The 21,224-nt window shown below is 49.8% G+C and overlaps 1 long non-coding RNA gene and 1 pseudogene across 1 annotated transcript in view; one reads left to right on the top strand and one right to left on the bottom strand.

The window, feature by feature from the left end:
- The window catches only part of LOC122448827, a 163,451-nt gene that overhangs the window by 16,436 nt on the left and 125,791 nt on the right, over window positions 1-21,224 (top strand). The window lies entirely within an intron of this gene.
- LOC122448826 lies at window positions 7,766-8,156 on the bottom strand (annotated as a pseudogene).

The following is a 21,224-nucleotide window of genomic DNA, read 5'->3' as shown; positions in this document are numbered from 1 at the left end:
ACGAGCTCTTTCTTGATGTGATTGATACCCTCCCTGCTTTTATTTTAAAGAGAAAGGGAGAACTTCTTTCCTCCAACTTTTCTTTTTGTAATTTTATTTATTTTTGGCTATGTTGGGTGTTTGTCGCTGCTTGGGATTGTCTCTAGTTGCAGCAAGTGGGGACTCCTCTCTAGTTGCGGTGCGTGGGCTTTATTTCGGTGGCCTCTCTTGGTTCGGACCACGGGCTCTAGAGCATAGGCTCAGTAGTTGTGAGACACGGACTTCGTTGTTCTTCACCACGTGAGAGCCTCCCGGATCAGGGATTGAACCCCCGTCTTCTGCATTGGCAGGCAAATGCCTTACCAATGAGCCGCCAGGGAAGCCCAAGTAATCATTTTCTTGCAATACTTTTTCACGTAAGTATGTATCCCTAGATATGATTGCTCAGACTTGCCTGTTAAAAAAAATAAAAGATGCATCTTTAAAGTTTCCTTTAATCTAGAGGTGTCCCTGGACCCTTTCTTTTCCTTAGAAGCTATTTGGGATGGAGCTTCCCACAGGATGGACTTGGCTGACTTCATCTGCAAAACACCATTCAGAGTGCTCCTCTGTCCTCTGTGCTTCCTGGGAGCTGGCAGCTGGATCCAGAGGCTTGACCAGATCTGGGTTCGATCCCTTGGGCCAGCTCCTCAGGGAGCCTGTGTGTTTTCCTCTGGCGACGCACAATGGTGGATGTTCTTTCTGTTTTAGCAGCAGTGGGTGGTCTTGCCAGGTGGCACTAGCGGTGGAGGACCCACCTGCCGGTGCAGGAGACGTAAGAGGGCGTGGGTCTGATCCTTGGGTCCAGAAGATCCCCTGGAGGAGGGCGTGGCAACCCACAATATTGTGTTGGTTTCTGTCATACATCAACATGAATCAGCCATAGGTATACATACAGCCCCTTCCTCTTGAAACCTCCCTCCCACCCCATCCCACCCCTCTAGGTCATCACAGAGTACCAGGCTTGAGGGAAAGAGACTTTTAGAAAGGGATGTTTCCCCTCATTTCCTCTTTGATGCTCAGGGATACAGGTCATCTAGGAGAGGTAGAACACAGGTTTACTTCTATCCCTTTGTTCACCAGTTTACAAGAAAATGAATTGGTTCTTTATTATCCTCCAGAGGAGAGGACCAATTAACTCCTTTTCAATGTCATTGTGAACTCTAAGATTTTAACATATCTGATGGGTTACAATCATTTACAAGTATTTTAAAAACAATTCTAAAAAATGTCTTCATTGAATTTGTTACTATTCTGCTTTATGGTTTTTTTTTTTTTGGCCATGAGGCATACGGGATCTTAGCTCCCCAATCAGAGATGGAACTTGTACCCTCTGCACTGGAAGGATCCTTAAGGAGTTATCACTTCTTGAGGTTAAGGAGTGATTCTTAACCACTGGACCAATTAGGGAAGTCCCCAGCATTATTCTTGAAAAACCTGATAATAATTGACTATTTTTTCTTTATAAGTCAACTACTATTATTACCTAAGCTGAGCACCAAAGAATTGATGCCTTTGAACTGTGGTGTTGGAGAAGACTCTTGAGAGTCCCTTGGACCCCAAGGAGATCCAACCAGTCAATCCTAAAGGAAATCAGTCCTGAATATTCATTGGAATGACTGATGCTGAAACTGAAGCTCCAATACTTTGGCCACCTGATGTGAAGAACTGACTCATTGGAAAAGACCCTGATGCTGGGAAAGATTGAAGGCGGGAGGAGAAGGGGGTGACAGAGAATGAGGTGGTTGGATGGCATCACCGACTCGATGGACATGAGTTTGAGCAAGCTCTGGAAGCTGGTAATGGACAGGGAAGCTGGCATGCTGCAGTCCATGGGGTCGCAAAGAGTGAGACATGACTGAATGACTGAACTGAACTGAGAAGCCTGAAGGACTTTTTTCTCTTTCCTTGAAGTCTAGTCATTTTATTAGAATGTCTTGAATATGTCTGATTATTCTGGGTTGATATTTTCAGGTATTCAGTATGCTCCTTCAATATGTAATTTCAATTAAAAAATTTCAGTAGGTGTTCTTGATTGTTTTAATATTTGTTCCTTGCTTTGGTTTTCTTCTATAGGAACTTTTATGACTTGTATGTTGAAACTTCTTGACCTAATTTCAATATTTGTCATTTTCTCTAGAATATTTTAAAAACCTCTGTCTTCATTTCTGGTTGATTTATAATATTCTTTTCACTTTTCACCTTTTTCTATTCTGGCATTATCTCAAGGTTGGGTTAATTTGCTCTTGTGTTTCTTCTATTTTAGCTTTCATTTCTAAAATAAGTTCTTTCCTTTGTATGTCTAATTTGTTCTGGAGTTCTGTTTTCTAATCAAAACTCTCGAATGCTAATTTATGTTGTTCTTTCACATCTTGCATATTTAAAGATGTTTTTAAGGTCATTTTGAACTAGAAGGTTATGGTTTTGATCTGTCCTGAAGAAATGTGTCACTGGCATGCTTTATCCTATTTTTAGGAATGCTATTGGCTCCTGATTATTCTTTTGCCTAAGTTAATTTTGTATGAGAGCTGACCTCCAGATTCTCTACTGCTCATTTTTATGTGAAATTAAGTTTTCCTGAGGGCTTCTTGGGTGGTTCAGCGATAAAGAATCCATCTGCCAATGCAGGAGACTCAGGTTCGATCCTTGAGCGGGGAAGATCCCCTGGACTCTTGCCTGGGAAATCCCATGGACAGAGGAGGCTGGCGGGCTACACTCCATGGGATTGCAGAGTTGGACATGACTTAGTGACTAAACAACGACATAACGAGTTTTCCTGAACTTGCAGGTGATGTTCAGGATGCATCTCTAACCTCAAGGTCGCCCCCTCCTCTTGTCTGCATGGAGGGTCCAGACATGGTGGCCTGCTTTCTAAGGCCTCCTGGTTCCATCTCCTCCCATCACTTCGATCTGCATCTTCTTCCTTTGTCTTAGTCACTCTGCCTCTGTGTTGATCCCGTTCCAAGGCATCACCTCTGCAGTGAGGAACCTTGTCCGGGAAGGGATCCAAGCAGTTTCCAGAGTTCGAAGTCCTTCCTGAGGGCTCTCACCCTCACTAGGGGGCGGGCCAGGCCCCTCCCAGACTCAGTCGCTGTTCTCCAATTGTCCCTCCACGCCCTCCACTGAATACCTGCTGGCTCTTTGGGACTGGTCCTCTTGTCAGGTCCCTCAGACACCCCCTTGCTTCCCTCTGCTGGCAACAGGTGGGATGCCAAAGGCCAGAGGCTGAGCTAGAGCAACTTGGGAGGTGTGTGTGTGTGTGTAACCCCAGAACATCTGATAACACACAGGTAGCTACTGGGGGCTGTGCTCCCCCACTTAAATTCTTTCAGTGTTCAGGGGGATACCTTTGGCACCTAATTCTGAAGTGACTGTTGTCAGTGGGTTTTGTTTCTGCTAATTTGTCTTGCTTATTTTTGTTGGAATTTGGAGGGATTCAAAAATGATGCAGGCATGGCCACTATCTCCCCAGCAAGTCACTATCTTGTTGTTTTTGGCCACACGTGCTGTGCAGCTTGCAAGATCTTAGTTCCTCCAGGACCAGGGATTGAACCTGCCCCAGGAAGTGAAAGCACTCGGCCCTAATCACTGGACCCTCAGGGAATTCCCAGCAAGTCACTAATTTTAATGCTCATTCCCCTAAAGGGCCACAGGAAAGATGAGATAAAATAATACATATGCGTAAAAGTAAGTAAGGGACCATCTTAAGGGTGCAGTAAACCAGCTACTCCTTCCTTCTGCTGTCTTGCAGCCAGGACTGCCCCTCTCATTCAAAGCGTGCAGGTTTGAGATCGGAGCCTGCAACTGCCTCAGAGGATGGGGCGCACAGGCCCCCAGGCTGGCTGCCTTGAAGCTGAGTGAGTCCCCGAGCTTTGTGCGCTTGCCTTGTCCTGCTGGGACCCCTCCGGGCATCTCCTCCAAGAACGAGTTTTGGAGAAGAGAAGGGAGGACCTCTTTCACACCTCTGCAACCCCAGAAAAGGGATGACCCGGGGGCGAGAAGCCGGCTGTGAGCCTCGCCCGCCATCTGCTGGCCATTTGTTTAATTGCAGCGAGAAGCTCCATTAACCAGAAAGGGAAGCGTCAGGCCCACTCTCTTAGTTCCCGCCAGTAACATTGGTTAATAAGGATTAACCTTTCTGCCTCTGGTTGAAAATGATGCCCGGTTGACCCTTGAAAAACATGGGTTTGAACTGCGCAAGTCCACTCACACGCGGATTTTTTTCACTAAATACACACCACACGCGTCTCGGTTGGTTGAATCCCTGGATGTGGAACTGCGACTGGAGGGTCAAAGTTAGGCGAAGATTTTCAGTTCGCTTTGTCCCACTTTGTTCAAGGGATAACTGTATTTATGCCAAAACAATGACAATAAAGGGAAATAAAGAGACAGTTTTCCCACGTGTTCCCGCTGTCTAGACAAGCACTATTTTTTTTTTTTTAATAAAGTGTGTGTTAAAGTGTTAGGTGCTCAGTCGTGTCCGACTCTTTTCAGCCCATGAACTGTAGCCCGCCAGGCTCCTCTGTCCATGGGATTTTCCCAGGCAAGAATACTGGAGTGGGTAGCCATTCCCTTCTCCAGGGGATCTTCCAGACCGAGGGAATTGAAGCTGGGTCTCCTGCACTGCAATCAGATTCTTTATTTACTCTTAAAGGGGTCTGGGCTGGTATGTCTTACATTTCTGGCTCCTAAAATGTCATCTGGAGACCCTGGGTATTTGCATTGGCAACAAGGGGTGAGAGAGCTCAGGTTCTGCAGCCCCAAAGACTTGGTTTTGAATCCACTTCATTAGTCACAAGCTGGGAGGGGTAGGTAGGTTAATTCACCTCTGAGTTTGAATCTGTGTGTGCTAGGCTGGATAAAACCTCTCCCTTCCACCCCCAAGATATTCAGGTTCTAATCCTTGGAATCTGTGAACATGTTACCTTGCATTGGAAAAAGGATTTTGCAGGTGTGATTAAGATTACAGACCTTGAGATGGGGAGATTATTCTGGATTATCCTGGTGGTCTCAATGTAATCACAGGAGTCCTTAAAGGCTGAGAACCCTCTCTGGCTTCAGTCAGAGTAATGGAACATTGTCTACTTTGAAGGTGGAGGCAGTGGACCATGAACCAAAGAATGCGGGCAGCTTCTAGACTCTGGAAAAGGCAAGGAAATGGGATTCTCCCCAGAGCCTCCAGAAGGGATGCAGCTCAGCAGATACCTTGATTCAAGTGCCTGGGACCTGCATACGACTTCAGATCTGCAGAACAGTGGGAGCGTAAAGCTGTGTTGTTTTAGCCACAAAGTTCGTAGTGATTTGTTACTGGAGTGTTGGGAAAGGAATACACTGCAGTGTGGGGTAATAATAGTGCCTACTCTGGCTGGTGGGGAGAATGAAATGTGTGTGCACACTCCGTTGCTCAGGCATGTTTGACTCTCGATGGCCCCATGGACTGCAGCCCACCGGGCTCCTATCTCCATGGGATTTTCCAGGCAAGAATACTGAGGTGGGTTGCCATTTCCTTCTCCAGGGATTTTCCCTACCCAGGTTTCGAACCCGCTTCTCTTGCATCTCCTGCATTGGCAGGCAGATTCTTGACCACTACGCCACCTGGGAGGCCCTGAGAATGAGATGAGATTGCTGGAAGACATGCCTTGACAATTGTAAACCGATTTACAGGTGTTTTGTGTTCTCTTCTGGGAAGGTACCCATTTATTCTTTTGCTTCCTCCGTGGTTCTTTGCTGAGCCCTTATTGTATGCCAGGTGCTGTGCTCCGTACAGTGGTTACAGGGGTGAACTGGGCCCCTTTCATGGGGCTTATAGGTTAGGAGGGTAGCAGACTAGTAAAAGGTCACACAACCACACACGTCATGGAATTGCAATCACCATGTGGGCAATGAATAAACTATTTGGGAAGCTGTGAGCATGGAGCTAGGAATCTGCCAGACCCCAGGCTTCAGACCTCAGGCTTTAGGCCAGGTCTCCAGGACGTGGCTTGTCTTGCTCACCTTCCCATATAGGCTGGTCTGTCCTGACCAGGGATCAGGGTACCAAGGGCCAACATCCAGGTCAGAGACAGCATCTTGGGTGCCGTCAGATGGATCCACGCTGGTCCAGAGATCTGGGACCCTGCATGGCGGCCCCTATTTGCTGAGGCAGTGTGTAGGTGGCTCAGGCCGGTGAGCTCAGGGCTGTCGGAATGGTGGGCAGAGAAGGCAGGGCTTGGCACGTGGCCACAGACCACTGATCCTTGGTTCAGGGTCTTATGGGCACTGGGTGAAGGAAGAGTCAGAAACTGGGACAGGGACTCAGTTCAGTTCAGTCGCTCAGTCGTGTCTGAATCTTTGCGACCCCATGGGCTGCAGGCTTCCTTGTCCATCACCAACTCCTGGAGTTGACTCAAACTCATGTCCATTGAATCGGTGATGCCATCCAACCATCTCATCTTCTGTCATCCCCTTCTCCTCATGCCTTCAATCTTTCCCAGGATCAGGGTCTTTTCCTGTGAGTCAGTTCTTTGCATCAGGTGGCCAAAGTATTGGAGCTTCAGCCTCAGCATCAGTCCTTCCAATGAATATTCAGGACTGATTTCCTTTAGGACAGGGACTAGGGCTACTTTATTTGGTTCTGGAAGCCCTTCTCTGCTGCACACTGGCCCGAGCCTCCTCCTGCCCCTTCTAGGTTTTCCGGGGTTGTCTGGTAACCCCACTCTGTCTCCAGTGTAATGGGGTGAGCACAGATTCTCAGGGACACGGGATTCCTTGTGCCTCAGTTGATTGCAGTATCTTAGCCAGCTGAGGGGGTTTACTAATGAGTACGGAGGACTCAGAGTGAGTCACACAGCTGAGACAAGCAGAGGAACCGCAAGACAGGGTCTGGATACAGATCTGAGGGTCCCTGTGGACCCCCCAACTATTGAGACCAGGGCCAGAGCCGGGGCTTTGCTGCCACCTCGTGGCAGATGTTGGAATTGCCGCTGGATCCGATGCCACCTTTCCAGGGATGCGACTTTCTGTTCAGCTGGGTTTCTCTGTTTATCTCCTGACACAGCGGACGGAAGGGAGTGCCTGGTGAGTGAATCCGGCAGAGAAGGTGGTGTGTCCTGGCCTTAGGGTCCCTTTTACCCGTCACTAGCCGTAGTTCTGAGAATCAGAGGCAATTCTAGAAAAGGGGTTGAAGAGAACTAGGCAGGCACCCCTGGTGCCCCACCCCCACCAAGGGCCTCAAGGTCTGTGTCACACCTGCTGCTCTAAAACCTCTCCCGTGGAGTTTACACATGCACCTGGAGCCAGGTGAAGGGGCCATAGCTATGGTTTTTCCAGTGGTCATGTACAGACGTGAGAGCTGGACAGTAAGAAAGGCTGAGTGCCAAAGAATTGATGCTTTTGAACTGTGGTGCTGGAGAAGACTCTTGAGAGTCCCTTGGACCCCAAGGAGATCCAACCAGTCCATCCTAAAGGAGATCAGTCCTGAATATTCTTTGGAAGGACTGATGCTGAAGCTGAAACTCCAATACTTTGGCCACCTAATGCGAAGAACTGACTCATTTGAAGAGACCCTGATGCTGGGAAAGATTGAAGGCAGGAGGAGAAGGGGATGACAGAGAATGAGATGGTTGGATGGCATCACCGACTCGATGGACATGAGTTTTAGCAAACTCTGGGAGATGGTGAAGGACAGGGAAGCTTGGCGTGCTGCAGTCCATGGGGTCGCAAAGGGTCGGACATGACTGAGTAACTGAACAACAAAAACATTGCATCCCTAGAAGAAGAATCCAAGGGTTTTCCCTCCTGTGTGATTTCGTCTTGTTTCTTCAGGGTTCATGATGCCTGCTGAGGTTGTCAATACAATGAAATCAAACTAATGGGACAGGAGCAGGTTTTTCTGCCATTTTTTTTTTAGATCTTTGAATGGCACATTGAATCTGGGGCTGATCACTCCACACTTGTTTAGCTTGCCTGTGAGGTTCACAATTGCCCAGCCCTGTGGTCATCATGATTTCAAATTCCCCAATGTAACCGTGCTTCATCATCACAGTTAGAATCCTGACGATGACTTTGGAGCATTGCCTGATGTGAACCTGGCGTGTGCCTCTCTTTTCAGCATTGTTGATATTCTTAAACGCATCAGCCAGGTCATTCACATGCACCATTGTGGCAGCACAGAAGGATGGCAGGAAGATACATTCTTTATTAATACAATAGAAATGTATTTTCTCCCCATTTCCACCAAAATGATGTTGAAAAGTATTTGAAAGCATACAGGTCCCTACCTCAGGGGAACCCTAACATACATACACTTTCTGCTCAGTTGCTCAGTCTTGTCTGACTCTGTGTGACCCCATGGACTGTAGCCCACCGGGCTTCTCTGCCTATGGAATTTTCCAGGCAAGAATCCTGGAGTGGGTGCCATTTCCTACTCCAAGGGATCTTCCCGACCCAGAGATTGAATCTGAGTCTCTTGTGTCTTTTGCATTGGCAGGCAGATTCTTTACCACTGAGCCACCTGGGAAGCCTCATGTTGAGATTCACTGTGAGATGCATACATTTGGAGGCTATTGGCCATAGCACTGTCTGTAGGCAAGAAAATCTGGAAACAACCCAAATGAAAGGGTCATGGATGGACAAATCTCAGTGCATGTGGCAGGTGTCAATGACATGAAGGCCTCCTTAGTTGAAATGAATGGTTCTATGTGTTGACATGCGAAGATCTGAAGAGCAATGTGGAGTAAAAAAGCAAGTTGCAGAAGCAAATATTCTGTGTATTATTTCTGGACTTTTTTTTTGTTGTTGTTCACACCATGCAGCTTGTGAGATCTTTGTTTCCTGACCAGGGATCGAACCTGGGCCCATGGCAGTCAAAGCACTGAGTCCTAGCCACTGACCACCAGGAAATTCCTCTATTTCTGCATTTTTTATATGTGCAACAAAAAATGCAAACAAGGATGGCTGTCACATTGCCTTCATGTCCTAATGAATAAATGAATGCCTCTTTGCCTAGTTAAGTCCCACTCATCTTCCAGATCTCAGCTCAAGGCATCACTTTTTCAGAGAAGATTTCCCTGCTTCCCACCCCCTACCCACCACCCCTCTCCTGCCCCACCCCTGTCTATCACCACCCCAGGGCAAGTAGCACTCTGAAATCCAGTCTCAGAACCTATACATTTCCTTCCGGTCTTTTTTCACTGTTGTATATTTATGGGAGAAAGCAAGGAGGAATTAAAGAGCCTCTTGATGAAGGTGAAAGAGAAGAGTGAAAAAGCTGGCTTAAAACGCAACATTCAGAAAACAAAGATCATGGCATCCAGTCCCATCACTTCATGGCAAATAGATGGGGAAACAATGGAAACAGTGAGAGACTTTATTTTGAGGGGCTCCAAAATCACTGTAGATGGTGACTGCAGCCATGAAATTAAAAGATGCTTGCTTCTTGGAAGAAAAACTATGACAAACCTAGACGGTGTATTAAAAAACAGAGACATTATTTAGCCTACAAAGATTTGTATAGTCAGAGCTATGGTTTTTCCAGTGGTCATTTACGGATGTGAGAGCTGGATAATAAAAAAGGCTGAGTGCTAAAGAATTGATGCTTTTGAAAACTGTGCTGCTGGAGAAGGCCCTCCTTCCCCAAGGAGATCCAACCAGTCCATCCTAAAGGAAATCAACCCTGAATATTCATAGGAAGGACTGATGCTGAAGTTGAAGTTCCAATACTTTGGCCACCTGATGCGAGGAGCTGACTCATTAGAAAAGACCCTGATGCTGGGAAAGACTGAAGGCAGGAGGAGAAGGGGATGACAGAGGATGAGCTGGTTGGATGGCATCACTGACTCAATGGACATAAGTTTGAGCAGACTCCGGGGATAGTGAAGGACAGGGAAGTCTGGTGTGCTGCAGTCCGTGAGGCCACAAAGAGACAGACTTGACTGAGTGACTGAATGACAACAATATTTATTTGTGTGATTGCTTGATTAATGTCCATCTTCCCCACAAGCTTGATTTGGGCAGGGACCCTGGCCACTTTCTTCACCCTCAGCACATAATGCCCTGTATGGACTGTAGCCTATGAGGCTCCTCTGCCCATGGGATTTTGCAAGCAAGAACACTGGAGTGGGTTGATATTTCCTTCTCCAGGGGATCTTCCCGACCCAGGGATTGAACCCAGGTCTTCTGCCCTGTAGGCAGGAGACACTAGGGAAGTCTGAGACACTAGGGAAGTCCCACCTAGCAGAATGGATGCCTAATAAATGAACTTGTGATTTCTGTGCCTCAACCAGGCTGAAAGCTCTGTGAGGCCAGGGGAGGTATCTATTTTCTTTCTCGCTTATTCCCCTGAGGCTTAGGAAAGGTTTTGGTGTCAGAAAGTCTGAGCTAGAGTCCAGGCTCTGCCACTTGCTGGCTGTGTGATCTTGGGGGCAATTCAGTTTGAGTCTCCGAGCCTCAGTGTTCTCACCTGTAAAAAGGGTAAAAATACCTTCCTTAGAGTGTTGTTAGAATTCAGTGATGTATTGTACGAAAACAATTCATCAACAGGGCTTGGTATCAGAAGGGGATGACAGAGGGTGAGATGGTTGGATGGCATCACCGACTCGATGGACATGAGTTTGAGTAAACTCCGGGAGTTGGTGATGGACAGGGAGGCCTGGTGTGCTGCAGTCCATGGGGTCGCAAAGAGTCGGACTCGACTGGACGACTGAACTGAACTGAAACGTCTAAACGCCCTCAGTGTGAAGGGTGGGGGCACCATCTCCCACATTACCACCAGGTGGCGCTGTGATCATTCACACCGGCGATGCTCACCCCATCAGCTTGCTCCAAGCCTCGAGTCGTGTCCAGCTTCCTTGTAGTTATCCTGTCCCGTAGGCTCCAAGTGGCCATTTGGCCTTTGCTCTAATGTCTCTGTGACGGGGAGGTTACCGTCACCAGGCTGGAGACCCTTGCAGGACTGGTCTGAGAGCCCCTGTCCTCTGGGTGGAGGAAACAGAGGACCCCAGAAGAACGAGGGAGACCAGACAGAAACTAGTGTGCAGAAAGACGAGAGCTGGGACTAGGGTGAGGCAGTCCGGCGCCCAGGGTGCAAAACTGAAGGATGTGGTCGTTCTCGGACTTGCGCATGCGTGGAGTCTCGGACTTGCGCATGCGTGGAGTCTCGGACTTGCGCATGCGTGGAGTCTCGGACTTGCGCATGTGAGGCCGCCCTTGGTGGCCTCGTAAGAATACCCAGGGGCTGGGCTGAGAGCCGGTCCAAAGCGTCAGTGCTGCCTGCCGTCCACTCATCCACAGTAGGACAGAGCTCTCAGCAGGTGCCAGGCTGTGGAGGAATCCCCTTGTTGCTCTAAAGAACCCTCGCTGGTAAGAACTATTATTATTTTAAAACATGCATTTATTTATTTATGGCTGAGCTGGGTCTCTGTGGCTGCAAGAGGGGATTTCTCTAGTTGTGGTGAGTGGCCTTCTCATTGCAGGGCCTTCTGTTGCAGAGCACGGGCTTAGTTGCTCCGAGGCATGTGGAATTTTCCCAGACCAGAGATGGAACCCTGGGTCCCTTATATCGCAAGCCAGATTCTTAACCACGGGACCACCAGGGAAGCCCCAAGAGCTATTATTATAGTCATCTTTCAGATAAGAAAATGGACACGGAGACAACTTAAGAAGCTTGCAGTTAAAAAGTGACAGAGCAGGGATCTGAACCCAGGCTGTTTTGGCTCGGGACAGTCCCTCTTGACCATCACCCTGTGCTAATCTGTTGTCCTTCCCTCTTGCTACTAATCCCTTCTTCTGTCTAATATTTATTATGAACCAGTCGATCTGTTCCAAGCACTCTGCTAGCGGGACCAGTGGGAGGCAAGGCTGGACCCTGCCCGTCCAGCAGAGGCCTGACTCTGCCATGTCCTTATCCCGTGACCTTGGACGAGTCACTGAACATCACTCTGCCTCCGAGTCTTCATTTTGAGATGGGAGGAGAGTCCTGGCCTCTCGGAGTTGTGGGGAGGAGGGAGTGACTCAGATCTGCAAGAGCTGTGGCCTGGTCCTGATGGGGCTTGGAAAGTGTCAGCTATAATTTCCCCTCGTGTCATCACCCACCTCCTGACCGCCAAGTGGAAGAGGGGAGGGGAGAGTCAGAATCCAGTGCTCCTGGCTCCCCGCCCCTTTTTAAAAAAAATTAGTTTAATTGGAGAATAATTACAATATTGTGATGGTTTTTGCCATACATCCACATGAATTGGCCACAGTGTTGCCCCACCCTGAACCCCCCTCCCACCTCCCGCCCCACCCCGTCCCACTGGGTTTGCATCTTGACTTTGGCACCGTGACTGTCCCAGACACGGCATCTTGTATAGGCTGAGTTTCTCCCCCTGTAAGACGGGATGACTCATCCCGACCTTGTGGTGTCCTTGTGGTCGTCGAATGAAGTCACAAGGTTGAGTGCTTGGCACATAATAGCGGCCTTTGTAACATTGCATTTCCTGTCCTCAAGAGGCATCAGGCGGTCACCTCAACCCCGGGCTCAGCACTTCTGGAGTCTTGGCATCTCCCCTTCTCCCAAGGAAGGGCCAGATGTGATAGACCGCAGGATTCTGTTTTCTTCTTCTTTTGTGGGGCGGGGATCTTAGTTCCCTGACCAGGGATCGAACCTGTGCCCCTTGCATGGGGAGCGTGGAGTCTTAGCCGATGGACCTCCAGGGAAGTCCTTTCTTTTGCTTCTTTTTTTTATTCCTGTTTGAATTCTGTTCCTTGAGAGGCAGGTGGGTGCGTTTTGCAGCCTCCCCCCGCCGCTTTTCCCCCAGCCTGGGTGTGTGGGACTCCAGGTTGTCCCCAGCAGAGGGTGGCCGCGTCTTGGACTCTTGTCACCTGCACAGTGGAGGGTGAATGGGGTGTGGAGCGTGGTGGCCTTGGGCCTCCTCTCTGTAGCTGAAACCTCCCAAGAAACCAGAGAGCTGGCGGGGGGCTGAGGTCCAGCCTCCTCCAAGGTCTCGGGGCCCTGTGGCTGCCCGCTATCCCCTCCCATGCTGCTCTTGGTCCTCTGTCCCAGGGATGCTAGGACTTGGCAGTGGCGGGAATCAGGGGGTTGGGGCGTGTGTGACCCAGGGACCAGAGTGAGCCCAGCTGGGCAGTGAGAAGCACTCTCAGAGGTCTGGCCTGGTAGGCAGGACCGCTCTCCCCTTCCACTAACTTCCCCAGGGTCCCGGTGCTGGGGGCCTCATCCTAGGGTCCCCTAAGACGTATTCCCCCCAGCTGGGAGTTCCACGCATGTTATCATTGACCTGGTAGTCACAGCGGCCCCTCCATTTCAGAGATGGTGAAACTGAGCCTCGTGTCCTTGAAACTGAGGCCGAGTAGTGACCGACTTGCGACAGGGGGATGTCAGAGTCCCAGGGGGTACTGATGCCTAGCTCTGCTGCCCATCCCCCGCCCTCCCCCTCCCCCGCCACTACCACGTTCCTCCAGCACTTAATTTTAATGGCCCTTTGATTGCGAGCCTCTTCTTGAGGAAGAGGCTAATCATTATTAATGAATTTGGGCTGCTCTGGCATAAATGAGCCAACGGGGCTGGCTGGTGGGAAGCTGGACCAGCAGATAGCCGGCAGTGGGCATCTCGCTTTGGGCCACGGAGAGTCCCATTAAACCAGATGCTTGTCTGGAAGGGCTGCTGGAATCTTCTTGTCCACCCAGCCACCCGTGGCCCTTATCCTGAGCCTGTGAAACAGGCTGGGCTCCCCGGCCACTGCTCAGCCTGGGTGGATGGGGACGAGGACAGCTGCGGTGGGGGGATTTGAGGGTCCCACTTCTTACCCCACACACTGGCCTGTTCTCTTGGCAGCAGCTGATCGTGGGAAGGCTCACGGGGCCGATTTTAGATTTGTTTTCCAAAATGGAAAGACGACAAATAATCCTCATGGGGAAGCAAAAACAACAAACGAAAACCAAGACCTCTCTGAGGATCTTTCAGTCCTGAACCCTGGCATCAGCCTCCTGCGTAGTCAGAGCTGGAATCTCCCCCTATCCCAGGATCTTGAACTCGCCCCAGCGGCTCTCAGCCTCGTGGTTCTCAGCCGTGGAACACAGCTTACACTATGCACCTGGGGGCTGGGAGGATGGAGTGAGTTGGGATGCATTTCGCAAATGAGGCCTTATGCGGGTAATTTTCTCACCAGCAGGAGACAGACACCCTCACACGCCCCCAAATCACTAATGGGGCCTCCTCGGAAGGGACTCCTTATTTCTGGAGCTGGTGTGATTACTCGGTGGGTTCTGTGTAATTATTTAATCAAGCCTCCACCAAGTCCTCAGCGTGGAGCTGGGCGGCTGACCAGACCCTGTCCTCCCCTCTCCCCCAGGAGGCTAATCAGTTCGAGCTGCTGGGAGGGGGAGAGCGTGGCCCCAAGCCCCCCTTTTCTCTATGTGGCACAGCTGGGCTGCATGGGGGCGATGGCCGGAGGCAGGGCTGGGTCACCTTGGGGCTCTCCCGGGCTGAGTGCAGCGCTGGAGGGACCTGTGGGTGCAGCCCTCTTATTTTGCTTTAAGGACAAGGCAGCATGGAGGTCCCACAGCCCCTTTGCCCAGACCTGGCTTCTGGGGGGTCCCTCCCTCCTTCCCCTCCCCTCCACCTTTGCTCCCCTTTTCCTTCTTCCCTTCCCTTTTCCTTCTTCCTTCTCCTCCTCTCCCCTCTTTTTCCTCTATCTGTATTATACAAGTAATAGACAAACGTACACATTCTGTTTTTTAAGCTTTTTATTTTGTATTGGGGTATAGCCCCATTTCATTGGAGGATGAGATGGTTGGATGGCATCACTGATGCAACAAACATAGCAAGTGAAGTCGCTTAGTCGTGTCCCACTCTTTGCGACCCCATGGACTGTAGCCCACGAGGCTCCTCCATCCATGGAATTTTCCAGGCAAGAGTACTGGAGTGGGTTGCCGTTTTCTTTTCCAGGGGATCTTCCCGACCCAGGGATCAAACCCAGGTCTCCCGCATTGCAGGCTGACGCTTTACTCTCTGAGCCACCAGGGAAGAAGTGAACATGAACTTGGGCAAACTCTGGGAGATGGTGAGGGACAGGGAAGCCTGGCGTGCTGCAATGCATGGGGTTGTGAGGAGCCAGATGCGACTTGGCGACTGAACAATGTCGATTAACAATGTTGTGATGGTTTCAGGTAAAGAGCGAGGGGTCTCAGTCATACAAATACAAGTGTCCATTCTCCCCTAAACTCCCCTCCCATCCAGGCTGCCGCATAGCACTGAGGGAGTTCCAAGTGTTATACAGTAGGTTCTTGTTGGTTATCCATTTTAAATATAGTAGTGTGTACCTGTCCACCCCAGACTCCCTAACTATCCCTTCCCTCCATCCAATCCTGCTGCCCCAAACCCCATGCCTGGAAACCGTTAAGTTTGTCCTCTAGACTGTGAGCCTCTTTCTCAAACGTGTACATTCTCAATGACAGACGTGTGGATGACACAGCGAGGTGACAGCCTCCTGTGACCCTGCTCTTTTCTCCCATCCACACTCCCACCCTCTCCCCAGAGGGGACCCCAGCTCTCATCCAGAAACTTGCCTTCCGGACTTTCTCTGTGCGCTCACACACTTACCCAAGTCCCAGAGGAAAGGCTGATTCTGGTGTTTGCTTTTGCCCCCATAAACATTCCTGATGATGCATAGACCACTGATTCTCCGGGGATGTGTGTGACGTTACTTCCCGGTGACATTTGGAAATCTCTGGAGATGTGTTTGAACATCACGGCTCATGGGGTCAGTGCTGCTGGCATCCAATTGGTAGAGGTCAGGATGCTGCTAAACACCCTCAGTGCACAAGGCAGCCCCCATAACAAATAATTACTGGACCCAAGATGTCCATACTGCTGAGAGCAAGAAACCCTGGTCTAGAATGTTCTTCAACTTGCTCTTTTCTAAAAGCAGCATTTCTTGGAAGTCTTGACAGGTTGTTGTTGCATAATTGCTCAGTTGTGTCTGACTCTTTGTGACCCCGTGGACTATAGCCCTCCAGGATCCTCTACTCGTGGAATTTTCCAGGCAAGAATACTGGAGTGGGTTGCCCTTCCCTTCTCCAGAGGCTCTTCTTGGACCAGGGTTCGAACCCACGTCTCCTGCATCGGCAGGAGAATTCTTTACTATTGAACCACCAGGGAAGCTCCTTGATGGGTTAGTGAAGATCTTTTCCTCCTTCCTTTTACTTCTGCATAATTTGCCTGCATCACCATCCACTTGTCTAGTTCTCTTTCTATAGATCGCAGGCAGCTTCTAATCTTTTGGGGGTTAATGGAAATGGCTCTTTGGTGGAAGCCCTTGTTCCTACGGCATGTGCTGGAGTCCAGTGTTTCCCTCCTTTGGACGCCTGGGAGCTCGATCGCTCACACACTGACTTTGTTTCAATAGAGCCTCGCTGTGTGTGCGTGCTAAGTTGCTTCAGCAGTGTCCAACTCTTTGGGACCCCCATGGACTGTAGCCCGCCAGGCTCCTCTGTCCATGGGATTCTCCAGACAAAAACACTGAAGTGGGTTGCCATGCCCTCCTCCAGGGGATCTCCCCATCCCAGGGATCGAACCTGAGGCTCCTGCATTGCAGGCGGATTTGGATACTACACCGTGCTCTCCCACAAAGGTTATACCAGCTTACCTTCTGACTTTTCTTCCTACAGATCCCAGCTTTCAGGAAAGATGACTAAAAAAAAAAGTTTGGAGTGATAGCTGTTATTTCTCCAAGAGGACTAAACGGAACCTGACCTTCACAGAGGGGTGGGAACCCACTCATGATTTCCCCAAGACAGCCCTCCACCCCGATCCCTGTAGCTGGTGAAGAACAGACTTATGCACTCCCACCATCCTGTGTGACCCTGGGTGGGAGGGACAGGGACAGGGTGGGGACCGTCATTTTACAGATAAGGCTCAGGGGGTTTGAGGGCCTTTGCCCACCAGCTCCTAGAAGTCACACCCACCTGTTGGATCCAGAGGGGACCAGAAGGTGGACAGCAGGTGGGCAAAGTGAGGCTGGCCGTGGCTTTGGACCCTGGGAGTTCTGACAGCTCTAGTCTGCTGAACACCCTCCCAGGACTCTCACGGCCCTGCTAGATTTTACAGGACATCCACGCAATATTTGGGACATTCTTGCACTAAAAAGTGGTCCATTGTTTATCTGTGATTCAAGCTTAACTGGGGGTCTTGTGTTTTAGTTGCAGCCCTACCTGGGGCAGCAAGGAAGTGGGAAGGGGGCCCTCTGGCAGATTTCCAGTAGCCTGGAAAGTCCTCTTGGGGCTGTTGGCTTTTCATCTTTTCCCTTCCCCAACTATCAATACCCTGCAGATCTTGTCTGAAGACCCTGTTTCCCTCCAGAGACTTAGGAGGAAGCTGGGGGAGCCAAGTTGCTGGCTCCAGGGACAAGGAAGTGAGGAAGGGACAGCTGGGACAGGACATTCCCTCCATTTCTCCCCTCTCCCCGTCTTCTCAGAGCCTTGATACCCATCTTGGAGAATTCGTTCTTGCTTGGGCTTGAGGGGCTGGAAGAGAAGGGCGGTCGGGTGGGCATGTCCCAGGCAGTACTGATGACCACACCGACCCCACCTCCCCTCCATGATCCATCCTCAGAGCCCACGTCCGCTGCAACTGTAATTAGTCCATAAATCACTCCGAGTGATAAATAGAATGATAGATGCAGGTTTCACTTGATCACTTTTTTATTAAGGTGAAATAAATCAGCACCACATTGTTGCTATAAACCTTTCAAACTGGTCAGATCCTGGCTGGTAGAAGCTGATTAACATGGCCACATGGAGGGACCATTTGTAGCTGATCATTGAGATCAATCAAACCCTGTCATTTTACCTCCTTGGAGGAGGTGGCAGAACAGGTGCCGGTCCATCATCCACCGCACCCCTGGCGTCTTGCTCCTTGGGCGCGGGAGCCGGGGGTAAAGTGTGTGTGCCGTGGTACCAGACAGCCCGGATTCGGATCCTGGCTGTGCCATCAGCCTGCTCTGTGAGCCTGGGGAGCTGTCGACCTGTCCTGTGTCTGAGCATCAGGGTCCTCTGCCCTAACTGGAGGTGGACAGCATCACTGACAGTCAGTGTGGTTAGCGTGGAGTTGTTCTGAGCATCCCATAGAGCAGTGGGTGCCAAACTTCTGCATCTTAGGACCCCTTTGCTGTTGTTTGATTGTTGTTTAACCCATCTCTTTATTTATTTAAATAAGGGTCCGCTTTCAAGGTCTGTGTTTGTACTGAAAACCAAGATCAAGCAAGTTTTGGCCTTTTTGCTCCATGGGAGGTTTCTATCCACCGCCCCCTTCCCCGCGCTTGCCTTAGGACACACTCGTTACCGTTTGACGGGTGTACTGCCCCAGTCAAACTCCCCACCTGGCGCTGTCCCCAGAGGGAGTTGCACCCAGGCAGCTCAAGGATTTTTTTTTTTTTTTTTTTAAAAAAAAGACCCTTTGTGCTACAACTAAGGATCCCGCATGGCAAAATGAAGATTGAACTTCCCACAAGCTGCAACCCAGACCCGGTGCAGCCAAAAACCTTCAAAACCAATCAAGTAAAAAACTCCCCCCAAACATATCTGCTTCTCCAATCAGCGTGTGAACCCTGGGAAGGCAGGCGCCACATTCATTTGCTCACTGTCTTGCAGCCTTGGGGTCTAGCACTGTGTCTGGCTCAGGGCTCAAGACACATTTTTGGAATGAATGATCTGGAGACACGCATGCATGCTGAGTTACTTCAGTCATGTCTGACTCTCTGCGACCCCATGAACTGTAACCCACCAGGCACCTCTGTCTATGGGATTCTCCAGGCAAGAGTACTGGAGTGGGTTGCCATGCCCTCCTCCAGGTGATTTTCCTGACCCAGGGATCGAACCAGTGTATCTTGTCTCCTGCATTGGCAGGCGGGAGTTGCTTAAAGCCAGGGATAATGGGAAATTCTGTAGCATCGTTGAGTTGCAGAATTGGGGTGTTCTCGGCATCCTGATTCCTCCCTTGAGGGGATATTTCCATGCCCTGGGGACCCTCCCGCAGCCCACAGCCTCCACTTCGCTGAAGCCCCTAGCCCTGGGAATCTCCTTTTCCGTTTGTGTCTCCGGCAGCTGCTTCCTTGGCAGGGCCCTGAGGACATTTCGACGATGCCGATTTCTGCCCGTGTTCCAGCCACCCCTGAGTGAGTGACCCTGCTAGGAGTGCAGTTTTCTCTCTCTCTCGCCCTCCTTTGATTTGATCAGGCCAAATCTGAAATGATGTGTGAAAGTAATGATATTTTGTAATTAAATCTCTGGTGACGGCCACTGCAATTTGTGCTACATGCATTGTTCATAAGGAAAAAACGCATCAATTCATTTTCTGACCGGCGACTCCAGGGACTGGCAATTAGGAGAAGCTCATCTTTCGTTGCTTCGCATATTAAAGAGCTACTGAAACGCAGAGAGAATTTGGGAGGGTTTTTTTTCCCCCCTAATAATGTTAGCTTAATTAGGGACGCTCAGTGATAAAGGGAAAGTTTTGGATGATGAGCATATTGTGGTGGAGAGAAAAGAAAGGGCAAAGAAAGGGAAATGAAAGTGTCAGGATGAGACCGGGAGGGCGAGAGGATTAAGGACGTTCCATCCTAAGAGGTTTGACTTTGCTGAACCAGGGCTGGCAAAGGCTAAGGACAGGAGCCCAGGGCAAGCTGGGCCCGTGGATCTAAGTGCTAATCCCTTTGTGTCCTGGCTGGACCCTTGTTATATTTATTTTTATTTATTTATTTGGCCCCGCTGGATCTTTAGCTGCAGCATATGGGATCTAGTTCTTTAACCAGGGATCGAACCCAGGCCCCCTGCATTGAGAGCACAGAGTCTTAGCCACTGGACCACCAGGGAGTCCCTGAAGTCATCTTTTAAAAAATATTTATGTTTAATTGAAGGATAACTATAATATTGTGTAGGTTTCCGCCATACACCCACATGGTCACCCTGAAGCCATCTTTTTAAGGGCAACTTTTTTTCAGGATCACCCTTCGGAGCCCAGGAAAGCCATTCTCCCTAATACCACTCACCCTGCCACGTATCTGAGCCATGGTTCTGACTGTGCACTTTCCAGGGATTGCTTGAAGGGGCAGAGGGGAAGGCGTGAGAGACAGAGGTCACGGAGGATGAACTGGGGAGAGAGGGCAATAAGGAGGGCCCAAAGATCTAAGGGGAAGAAAGGCAGAAATAGTGGCTGAAGTGGATTTGGTCAACTTTATTTGTGCTTTTAGTGTCTGCCAGACAAGCTGCTGGTCTAGGTGGTTTCACAAAGAACTTTTAAAATTTCGAACTTTTAATTTTGTGTTGGGGGGTATAGCTGATTAACAGTGCTGTGATAGTTTCAGGGGAACAGTGAAGGGACTCAGCCTCACATAGAACTTTTAGATCGGCCTTTGGACCGAGGTTGCTGCCTGAGGTGAGATGGTTAGGACAGCCCATTTTACAGGAGAAGAAACTGAGGCTTGGGCAGTTTAGGTGCCCTGCCCAAAATCTCAGCAAGCAGGGGGCAAAGCCAGGTCTGAATCCAGGTGAGTCTGACTCTGGGCCAGAGCTGAACTTCTGTGATGATGGGAATGGTCTGTATCTGTGATGTCCAGTACAGTCGTGTCTTAGTCTGTTCAGGCTGCATGGTTTGTAAACATAGGAATGTAATTCTCACAGCCCTTGGGCTGGAAGTCCCAGATCAAGTGCTGTCAGATTTGGTGTCTACTGAGACTCTGCTGCTTGGGCCATGGATGGATGTATTTTTGCTGTGTCCTCACGGGGCAGAAGGGCCAGAGGAATTCCCCTAGGTCTCTTTTATAAGGGCTATAATCCTATTATAACTTCATAGCCTCCCAAAGACCTCTTTTCTAACACCATCTCATTAGGGATTAGATTCAACATGTGAATTTGGAGATTGTGGGGGACACCAACACATAGTCTAGAGCAGGTAACCCATGTAGGTTACCCATGTAGGCTATTGAGCTTTTGGAGTTTGGCTAGTGCAGCTGAGGAACAGAACTTTAATTGTATCTAATTTAATTTAACTTTAAACAGCCACATACCATTAGCAGCTTCCATAATGGACAGCACAGCTCCAGACCCTAGGAGATCTAGACCGGACCCTGGCTGCCCCCAGTCCATCATTTCCCCAGCACTGTGAGTGGCAACATCACGACTGAGTTGATGTCTTAACATCTTGCCTCCCCGGAAGACAAGGAAGTGTAAGGAATGCA

The sequence above is a fragment of the Cervus canadensis genome, chromosome 10 (genome assembly GCF_019320065.1).
Source record: "Cervus canadensis isolate Bull #8, Minnesota chromosome 10, ASM1932006v1, whole genome shotgun sequence".
Classification (NCBI taxonomy): Eukaryota; Metazoa; Chordata; class Mammalia; order Artiodactyla; family Cervidae; genus Cervus; species Cervus canadensis.
Note: the sequence above shows the minus strand (reverse complement) of the source record. Positions and strands in the feature narration are given on the sequence as shown.